An 11,851-nucleotide genomic window follows, 5' to 3' on the forward strand; every position below is an offset into this window, starting at 1 on the left:
CCTCCAGCCTCCACCTGCGAATGTTCATCCACGGGCTCCTATTCATCGAGACTCCACCGCTCCTCCACCAGCTACTATTCAACCAGCCCTCTCCACAGGGTCCTGTTCAAGCACCCCTCCACGGGCTACGGTTCATCCAGCCCTTCACCGGCTACTGTTCAACTAGCCCTCCACGGGGTCCTGTTCATCCACCCCAACCGGCTCGATCGGGGTCCTGTTCATCCAGCGGCAACGGCCTCTACTACCACGAGGTCCTATTCATCCAACCCCCACCGGGAACTGTTCATCCACCCCCCCACACACATACAACAATGCTCATTGTTCATCAAGAGGCAGCAAGTTCAATCGGCTTCAATTAGTAGCAGTAGCAAAAGGAATCGCTCGATCGGGTTCCGTTAACAGCCAACGATCGATCGCTCGGGTTCAGTAACGCGTAGCCTGCAGTGCAATCTCTAGCGTTCAGTAGGCGAACGCCTCGCTCGGCTTCAAATAGAGGCCAACGCCTCGCACCCACGCGCGTACGTGTATGAGAAACGCACATTGCTCAGCCCCCGGCCACCCACCGTAACCGGGAACTCCCTGATATTTTCGTCGCCCTCGCTTCTACCATGTTTTTTTTCGTCATGGATGGCCCAAAGAATGTCATGCAGCTGTGTCTCCAGCCCGCACAGGACGAAAATCCCATTTTCTGTCATGATTTTTTGTCATAGAAGTAGGAGCCCACTGCTACCTCTTGAGCACTGCGTTGGTTTTCCCTTGAAGAGGAAAGGGTGATGTAGCAAAGTAGCATAAGTATTTCCCTCAGTTTTGAGAACCAAGGTATCAATCCAGTAGGAGGCTACGCGCGAGTCCCTCGCACCTACACAAAACAAATAAATCCTTGCAACCAACGCGATAAGGAGTTGTCAATCCCTACACGGTCACTTACGAGAGTGAGATCTGATAGATATGATAAGATAATATTTTTGGTATTTTTATGATAAAGATGCAAAGAAAAATAAAAGGCAATGAAAATAACTAAGTGTTGGAAGATTAATATGATGGAAGATAGACCCGGGGGCCATAGGTTTCACTAGTGGCTTCTCTCAAGAACATAAGTATATTACGGTGGGTGAACAAATTACTATTGAGCAATTGACAGAATTGAGCATAGTTATGAGAATATCTAGGTATGATCATGTATATAGGCATCACGTCCGAGACAAGTAGACCGACTCGTGCCTGCATCTACTACTATTACTCCACACATCGACCGCTATCCAGCATGCATCTAGAGTATTAAGTTCATAAGAACAGAGTAACGCTTTAAGCAAGATGACATGATGTAGAGGGATAAATTCATGCAATATGATAAAAAACCATCTTGTTATCCTCGATGGCAACAATACAATACGTGCCTTGCTGCCCCTACTGTCAGTGGGAAAGGACACCGCAAGATTGAACCCAAAGCTAAGCACTTCTCCCATTGCAAGAAAGATCAATCTAGTAGGCCAAACCAAACTGATAATTCGAAGATACTTGCAAAGATAACCAATCATACATAAAACAATTCAGAGAATATTCAAATATTGTTCATAGATAAACTTGATCATAAACCCACAATTCATCGGTCTCAACAAACACACCGCAAAAGAATATTACATCGAATAGTTCTCCACAAGAGAGGGGGAGAACATTGTATTGAGATCCAAAAAGAGAGAAGAAGCAATCTAGCTAATAACTGTGGACCCGAAGATCTGAGGTAAACTACTCACACATCATCGGAGAGGCTATGGTGTTGATGTGAAAGCCCTCCGTGATCGATGCCCCTCCGGCGGAGCTCCGGAACAGGCCCCAAGATGGGATCTTGTGGATACAGAAAGTTACTGCGTTGGAATTGGGGTTTTGGCTCCGTCTCTGATCGTTTGGGGGTACGTAGGTATATATAGGAGGAAGGAGTACGTCGGTGGAGCAACAGGGGGCCCACGAGGGTGGAGGGCGCGCCTAGGGGGGGAGGCGTGCCCCCTACCTCGTGGCCTCCTGGTTGATTTCTTGACGTAGGGTCCAAGTCCTCTGGATCATGTTCGTTCCAAAAATCATGTTCCCGAAGGTTTCATTCCGTTTGGATTCCGTTTGATATTCCTTTTCTTTGAAACCCTAAAATAGGCAAAAAACAGCAATTCTGGGCTGGGCCTCCGGTTAGTAGGTTAGTCCCAAAAATAATATAAAAGTGTATAGTAAAGCCCAATACTGTCCAAAATAGAATATAATATAGCATGGAACAATCAAAAATTATAGATAGTTGGAGACGTATCAAGCATCCCCAAGCTTAATTCCTGCTCGTCCTCGAGTAGGTAAATGATAAAAACAGAATTTTTGATGTGGAATGTTGCCTGGCATATTTTCAATGTAATTATTCTTAATTGTGGTATGAATATTCATATCCAAAAGATTCAAGACAAAAGTTCAATGTTGACATAGAAATAATAATACTTCAAGCATACTAACTAAGCAATTATGTCTCTTCAAAATAACATGGCCAAAGAAAGTTATCCCTACAAAATCATATAGTCTGGCTATGCTCTATCTTCACCACACAAAGTATTTAAATCATGCACAACCCCGATGACAAGCCAAGCAATTGTTTCATACTTTTGGTGTTCTCAAACTTTTTCAATCTTCACGCAATACATGAGCGTGAGCCATGGACATAGCACTTTAGGTGGAATAGAATGGTGGTTGTGGAGGAGACGAAAAAGGGAAGATAGTCTCACATCAACTAGGAGTATCAACGGGCTATGGAGATGCCCATCAATAGATATCAATGTGAGTGAGTAGGGATTGCCATGCAACGGATGCACTAGAGCTATAAATATATGAAAGCTGAACAAAAGGAACTAAGTGGGTGTGCATCCAACTCGCTTGCTCACGAAGACCTAGGGCATTTTGAGTAAGCCCATCATTGGAATATACAAGCCAAGTTCTATAATTAAAAATTCCCACTAATATATGAAAGTGATAACATAGGAGACTCTCTATCATGAAGATCATGGTGCTACTTTGAGGCACAAGTGTGGTAAAAGGATAGTAGCATTGTCCCTTCTCTCTTTTTCTCTCATATTTTTTATTTGGGCCTTTTTATGGCCTCTTTTTTTATTTGGGCTTCTTTGGCCTCTCTTTTTTCGTCCGGAGTCTCATCCCGACTTGTGGGGGAATCATAGTCTCCATCATCCTTTCCTCACTTGGGACAATGCTCTAAAAATGATGATCATCACACTTTTATTTACTTACAACTCAACAATTACAACTCGATACTTAGAACAAAATATGACTCTATGTGAATGCCTCCGGCGGTCTACCGGAATATGCAATGAATCAAAAGTGACATGTATGAAAGAATTATTAACGGTGGCTTTGCCCCAAAGACAATGTCAACTACATGATCATGCAAAGCAATATGACAATGATGGAGCGTGTCATAGTAAAAGGAAAGGTGGAAAGTTGCATGGAAATATATCTCATAATGGCTATGGAAATGCCATGATAGGTAGGTATGGTGGCTGTTTTGAGGAAGGTATATGGTGGGTGTATGATACCGGCGAAAGGTGCGCGGTATTAGAGAGGCTAGCAATGGTGGAAGGGTGAGAGTGTGTATGATCCATGGACTCAACATTAGTCATAAAGAACTCATATACTTATCGCAAAAGTCTACAAGTTATCAAAGCAAAGTATTACGCGCATGCTCCTAGGGGGATAGATTGGTAGGAAAAGACCATTGCTCGTCCCCGACTGCCACTCATTAGGAAGACAATCAATAAATAAATCATGCTCCGACTTCATCACATAATGGTTCACCATACGTGCATGATACGGGAATCACAAACTTTAACACAAGTATTTCCCAAATTCACAACTACTCAACTAGCATGACTCTAATATCACCATCTCCATATCTCAAAACAATTATCAAGTATCAAACTTCTCTTAGTATTCAACACACTCATAAGAGAATCTTATTATTAATCTTGAATGCCTAACATAATTAAAATAAATTACCATCCTGTTTTGTAGGACTCTCAAAATAATCTAAGTGAAGCATGAGATAACAATAGTTTCTATAAAACAAATCCACCGACGTGCTCTAAAACATATAAGTGAAGCACTAGAGAAAAAACTATATAACTCAAAAGATATAAGTGAAGCACATAGAGTATTCTCACAATTTCCGAATCATGTGGGTCTCTCTCAAAATGTGTGTACAGCAAATATGATTGTGGTAAACTAAAAAGCAAAGACTCAAATCATACAAGACGCTCCAAGAAAAACACATATCATGTGATGAATAAAAATATAGCTCCAAGTAAAGTTACCGATGGAAGTAGACGAAAGAGGGGATGCCTTCCGGGGCATCCCCAAGCTTTGGCTTTTAGGTGTCCTTGGATTATCTTGGGGGTCCCATGGGCATCCCCAAGCTTAGGCTCTTTCCACTCCTTGTTCCATAATCCATCAAATCCTTACCCAAAACTTGAAAACTTCACAACACAAAACTTAAAGTAGAAAATCTCATGAGCTCCATTAGCAAAAGAAAACAAAAGACCACTTCAAGGTAGTGTAATGAACTCATTATTTATTTATATTGGTGTTAAACCTACTGTATTCCAACTTCTCTATGGTTTATAAAATATTTTACTAGCCATAGATTCATCAAAATAAACAAACAACACACGAAAAACAGAATCTGTCAAAAACAGAACAGTCTGTAGTAATCTGTAGCTAGCGCAAGATCTGGAACCCCAAAAATTCTAAAATAAATTGCTGTACGTGAGGAATTTACCTAGTAATCATCTTCAAAAGTAATTAAATAAATAGCACTTTCCAAATAAAAATGGCAGCAGTTCTCGTGAGCGCTAAAGTTTCTATTTTTTACAGCAAGATTAACAAGACTTTCCCCCAAGTCTTCCCAACGGTTTTACTTGGGACAAACACTAATTAAACACAAAAAACACAAACAAAACAGAGGCTAGATCAATTATTTATTACATAACAGCAAGGAAAAATATTGGGTTGACTCCCAACAAGCGCTTTCCTTTAAAGCCTTATAGCTAGGCATAATATTTCAATGGTGCTCACATGAAAGACAAGAATTGAAGCACAAAGAGAGCATCATAAAACACGTGACAAACACATCTAAGTCTAACATACTTCCTATGCATAGCCATATTATAGGAAAACAAATTATCAAGGCAAGCAAAAACTTGCATATGCAAGGAAGTGGAAAGAAACAATATCAATCTCAACATAACGAGAGGAAATTTAGTAACATGAAAATTTCTACCACCATATTTTCCTCTCTAGTAATAATTACATGTAGGATTATAAGCAAATTCAACAAAATAGCTATCACATAAAATATTTTCAACATGATCCACATGCATGCAAAGTTGACACTCTTCCAAAATAGTGGGATTAACATTAACTAAAGTCATGACCTTTCCAAACCCACTTTTATCAAAAATTTCAAAAGATTGAAGATTCTCCAAATACGTGGGATCTAAAGTTGACACTCTTACAAACCCACTTTCAATAATATTGCAAACACTATTATCAATCTCATATTCATCATGGGGCTTAAATGAATTTTCAAGATCACAAGAAGAATCACCCCAATCATGATCATTGCAACAAGTAGTAGACATAGCAAAACTAGCATCCCCAAGCTTAGGGTTTTGCATATTATAGACACAATTGACATTAATAGAATTTATACTATCATCATTGCAATCATGCTTTTTATTCAAAGATTCATCGTGAATCACTCCATAAAGTACTTTATCACAATTTTCAGATTCACAAATTTCAAGCAAAACTTCATAAAGATAATCTAGTGCACAAAACTCACTAGCAATTGGTTCATCATAATTTGATCTCTTAAAAAGATTAGCAAGCGGATGAGGATCCATAGATGTTTAGGTTCTCTGTTTAGTAATAAATAAACAACTATTCCAACCAAACGAGCAAACGAGCCAAGTAAGACATCAAAGCAAATGGAAAGACGAGCAGAAGAAGGGCAAATAAAACGGCAAGGGTGAAGTGGGGGAGAGGAAAACAAGAGGCAAATGGCAAATAATGTAATGCGGGAGATAAGGGTTTGTGATGGGTACTTGGTATGTTGACTTTTGCGTAGACCTCCCCGGCAATGGCGCCAGAAATCCTTCTTGCTACCTCTTGAGCACTGCGTTGGTTTTCCCTTGAAGAGGAAAGGGTGATGCAACAAAGTAGCGCAAGTATTTCCCTCAGTTTTGAGAACCAAGGTATCAATCCAATAGGAGGCTACGCGCGAGTCCCTCACACCTACACAAAATAAATAAATCCTCACAACCAACGCGATAAGGGGTTGTCAATCCCTACACGGTCACTTACGAGAGTGAGATCTGATAGATATGATAAGAAAATATTTTTGGTATTTTTATGATAAAGATGCAAAGAAAAATAAAAGGCAATGAAAATAACTAAGTGTTGGAAGATTAATATGATGGAAGATAGACCCGGGGGCCATAGGTTTCACTAGTGGCTTCTCTCAAGAGCATAAGTATTTTACAGTGGGTGAACAAATTACTGTTGAGCAATTGACAGAATTGAGCATAGTTATGAGAATATCTAGGTATGATCATGTATATAGGCATCATGTCCGAGACAAGTAGACCGACTCCTGCCTGCATCTACTACTATTACTCCACACATCGATCGCTATCCAGCATGCATCTAGAGTATTAAGTTCATAAGAACAGAGTAACGCTTTAAGCAAGATGACATGATGTAGAGGGATAAATTCATGCAATATGATAAAAACCCCATCTTTTTATCCTCGATGGCAACAATACAATACGTGCCCTGCTACTCCTACTGTCAGTGGGAAATTACACCGCAAGATTGAACCCAAAGCCAAGCACTTCTCCCATTGCAAGAAAGATCAATCTAGTAGGCCAAACCAAACTGATAATTCGAAGAGACTTGCAAAGATAACCAATCATACATAAAAGAATTCAGAGAATATTCAAATATTCTTCATAGATAAACTTGATCATAAACTCACAATTCATCGATCTCAACAAACACATCGCAAAAGAAGATTACATCGAATAGTTCTCCACAAGAGAGGGGGAGAACATTGTATTGAGATCCAAAAAGAGAGAAGAAGCCAGCTAGCTAATAACTATGGACCCGAAGAAATTTGCTTATGTGGAGAGTAATAAGTTTTGTATGCTTTTGTGTCATGAAAAGAATGCTTTATGTGATGGTTATATTGTTGAATTTCTTCATGGTGCTACTGAAAATTATTATGAGGGAGGAACTTATGCTTGTAGGAATTGCAATAATATCAAGTTTCCTCTCTACGTGTTGAAAGTTTTGAAGTTATGGTTGTTTTGCCTTCCTATGCTAGTTGATTCTTGTTCCCATAAGTTGTTTTCTCAAAAAATTCCTATGCATAGGAAATGTGTTAGACTTAAATGTGCTAGTCATATGCTTCATGATGATCTCTTTATGTTTCAATTCTTATCTTTTATGCGACCATCATTGAAATCATCATGCCTACCTTAAAAGGCATTGAAGAAAAGCGCTTGTTGGGAGACAACCAAACACTTTCCCCTAATGTTTTCGTGTGTTCACATGCTTAAGCTACTTTAGTAATAATGTTTTATAGCTTTAGTTTCAATATAGTGCCAAGTAAGACCTTTGGGGTGGTCTATGGTGATAGCTGATTTGATCTTGCTGAAAAACAGAAACTTCTATGATCAGGAAAATAATTCTCATTTTTAACAGAAGCGTGATAAAATGCTGATTCTTTTTGCAGAAGATTAATAGACAAATTACCCAGGTTTGAAATTTTTTTCATAATTTTTGGAGTAGCAGAAGCATGCTTGGAGTACAGATTACTACAGACTGTTCTGTTTTTGACAGATTCTGTTTTCAATGCATAGTTTGCTTGTTTTCTAATTTCCATGGCTTATATTGCTCAATATAAATTGTGGAAATGATATGATACAGTAGGAATTGTGTGAGAACAATTATGAATCTTGTCTTTTATAGTACCAAAAGTGAAATGGTTTGCTCTTTATCATACTAACCTATCTCACAAAGTTCCGTTAAGTTTTGTGTGATTGAGGTTTTCAATTTTTGGGTGAGATGAGGAGAATAAAGAGTGACAAGACCCTAAGCTTGGGGATGCCCAAGGCACCCCAATGTAATATTCAAGGAAGATCTAAGCAACTAAGCTTGGCAGTGGCGGAGCCAGGATTGGAGCAAGCCCCGGGCCCAAAAAAATTCACCACGATGGAAAAACTTAATGTTCATAAGGCTTTTAACTACCTCAAAAGCCACCCCATACAAAATATGGCTCAATTGCACACAAAAGATTATAATCTAAACTCAATGCGTAACGATACAAAAAATAGATAAAAACATGATAAAACTATAAAGAATAGTACATGATAAGAAAATAATACCAAATCAATGATTTGCTTCATCGGTGCCTTGCATAACCTCATCAACGGTGGAAGAAGAGCCTACATCTCTAGGACATCAAAAGCAAAATTTCATAAAACAGGGCATAAACATCAAGTGAAACAATATCATTGATTCAAATCTAAAAACTTACCACTTCGAGGAGGTAAAAGCCCTTCGCGGGACATATATGATTGAAAGTGATATACAATATCATCATCATCAATACTTGTAAAAACATCTCGCTCAATAGAGCAACCATCCAATAATTCAGCCAATCATCACTCAGCCGCTTGATTCCTACATCTAAAATGATAGGTGTGGACACCGCCTTTGCGGACACCGGTGAAAAATCTCTTCATCTTCTTTTTTGCAATATGAAATGAAATTGGAAATTACATCAATTTGAGTTCACCAATACCCTAGTTATATGACTAGATCATACACACACATTATTTCAATTTAATTTTAGTTTGAAGCGGTTTATGCACTAATACATGTAGAACATGGCATAGATGGAGATCATTAGGAGGGAAACAAGGAAAGCATCAAATACATTTACAAGGTGTGGCAGGCTGCACTGAAGCAGCCGGCAGAGAAGAGCACCACACCGTGGAACGATGCACGGGAGGGCGGCCGGGAGCCTGGGAGCAGGGGCCGGGGTGGAGGCAACGCCACGGCGGATGGCGGCGTGAGCGATGGAGTCTGGAGATCGATCTCGTCCGACGTGTTTACGACTCAGGGGCGGCCTTGCTACCGTTTCATTTTTTTTACTTTTTTGGAGGGGGGTCATTTTTTGACTAACATCTACGCCGCTGCGTTGTGCGCTAGATCATGGGTTAGTGTTTCTTCGTGCGTTTATGCGTTCTGCTAAGGTAGCCTGTTAAATTTTACTGGGCTTTGGGCCTTCTTCTTTGCACTGGGCTACACCCCGGTCCTGCAAAAATATCTATATAGTTGTAGCCTGTTAAATACTATACGCCCCGGGCCTGGGCCCTGGGTGCCTGCGGCCCAACTCCGCCCCTGAAGCTTGGGCATGCCTCGGAAGGCATCCCCTATTTCGTCTTCAACATTATCGGTAACTTCACTTGGAGCTATGTCTTCATTCGTCACATGATATGAGTTTTACTGGAGTGCCATTTTATTTTTTTAGGATTTGCTTGCTGTTTTTTATAATAATGTTTTGCATCTTTTATTCCAATAAAAGTGGCAATGATAGCCTTTGTCATGCTTATTTTGCAAGTATACATGTTGCTGTTTGAAAATAGAAAGTTTACCGCTTTTGCAAAAATTCCCTAGAAAATTCAGAATGTGATAAAATGCTGAAACTTTTTGAATATTAAGCTATGATAAATTTTCTACAGGGTGGTAAATTTTCATAATTTTTGGAGTTAAAGAAGTATTGATACTCTTGCATTCTTTACAGACTATACTGTTTTGGCAGATTGCTGTTATGTTTACATATGTTTGCTTGTTTAATGATTCTATTTGAGGATAGGAGTATTAAATATGCAGAGGCATTTAGTATGCAATGTTGAATAATAATTTTAGTGATTTTCTACAGTAGAGAATGATAAAGTTTTTGCATTGGTTTATACTAACTTATCTCACGAGTTCTTTTTGAGTTTTGTGTGGATGAAGTTTTTAAGATTTAGGGAAACCGTGATATAACAGGAATTAAGGAGACACAAAAGGTCAAGCCTGGGGATGCCCAAGGCACCCCAAGATAATATTTCAAGAAGTCTCAAGCATCTAAGCTTGGGGATGCCCCGGTAGGCATCCCACCTTTCTTCTTCAACAATTATCGGTTAGTATCGGTTGATCCTAAGTTTTTGCTTCTTCACATGATGTGTGCTATTCTTGGAATGTTATTTTGTCTTGTTTTGCTTTCTTTTTTAATAAAATACTTAGATATGAAAGTTTTTAAGTAAGAGAGAGTCCTCAAATAGCTACCCATTTACTTAACTACTCATTTGGTCTTCACTTATATCTTCTTGGACTAGCTTGTCATTTACTCTTGTCCTTCACTTATATCCTATGAGTAAATTATTGAATGAATTGAATATCATGAAGTTGAAATTATATCATGCCTAGTGGTAGCTTCACATTGGGTTTAGAAAGTGAAATCTTTTGAAGCTTGACAATCACAATATTGGTCATACAAACAATTCATGAATGATTAGTATAAGGAAGAGAACTTTCACATGCAAATATATTATCTTGGACATCTTCTATGATTGTGAATACCCATTAATTATTTTCAAACTTGAGCAAATTAGTTGAAGTTGGACAAGGAATACAACGTAATGAGTTATGGTTGTGTATATTTGCATAGAAGTTATATTGTCGTAGATCCTCCAACATGTGGTGTTTGCCTAGGATCTTTTGCTAGCAAAAAATTCTTACTAAGTAGAGATACTACTTAGGCATCTGAAAACCTGTAAACCCAGTTTCTTGCCATGAGTGTCCACCATACCTGCCTATGGATTGAATAAGATCCGTCAAGTAAGTTGTCATCGGTGCATAAAGCAATAAAAATTGCTCCTAAATATGTTTGATCTTTTACTATAAAGGAAAATTGAGCGTTGTACAAACTTGTGATGGCAAAGTAATAAAAGTGACAGACTACATAATAAAGGTTGCTATCATAAGGGGCAATATAACATTACATTCCTTTGCATTAAGAGCTTGGGCATCCAAATAAAAAGCGCATGGCAACCTCTGCTTCCCTCTGTGAAGGGCCTATCTTTTACTTTTTCAGTATTTACTTTTATGCAAAGATTCAATAGTATGAATTCTCATTTCAACCTTAATTATTTCTAGTTGGCAAGCATCATATGGTGGGGAATGATCTAGGCACATATGACCAGTCAAATATATTTGATCATGATTTATTATTGTTGACAATTATCTCTATGATAAATGAGTTGGGAGGCGAAACATTAAGCCCTTATCTTTCTCTGTGTTCGATGGATGCCCTTTGTTCTAAGAATATGCTTCGAGTAGTAGCAATCATGGAAGACTATATGATGATTGAGTATGTGGAGCTCTTACTTAGACTATGTTGAATAGGTTGAATCGCAATTGTTTGGTGACTGGGAATATAGGTTGTTGACTTTCAAGAGAATTCATTGTTTGAACCTTAACATGTGAATTGGTTGCTACTTTACCATGATGAGTTTTATAAGAAATAATTGATGTTATGATGCTAGGAAAGTGACTAAAATTATCATTGATCAAACTTATGCACTTTGCTAGCATTCACACTTCATAAATTATTTCTTTTATCATTTACCTACTCGAGGACGAGTAGTAATTAAGCTTGGGGATGCTGATACGTCTCCAACATATCTATAATTTATGAAGTATT

The sequence above is a fragment of the Triticum urartu genome, chromosome 2, assembly GCF_003073215.2.
Source record: "Triticum urartu cultivar G1812 chromosome 2, Tu2.1, whole genome shotgun sequence".
Taxonomy (NCBI): domain Eukaryota; kingdom Viridiplantae; phylum Streptophyta; class Magnoliopsida; order Poales; family Poaceae; genus Triticum; species Triticum urartu.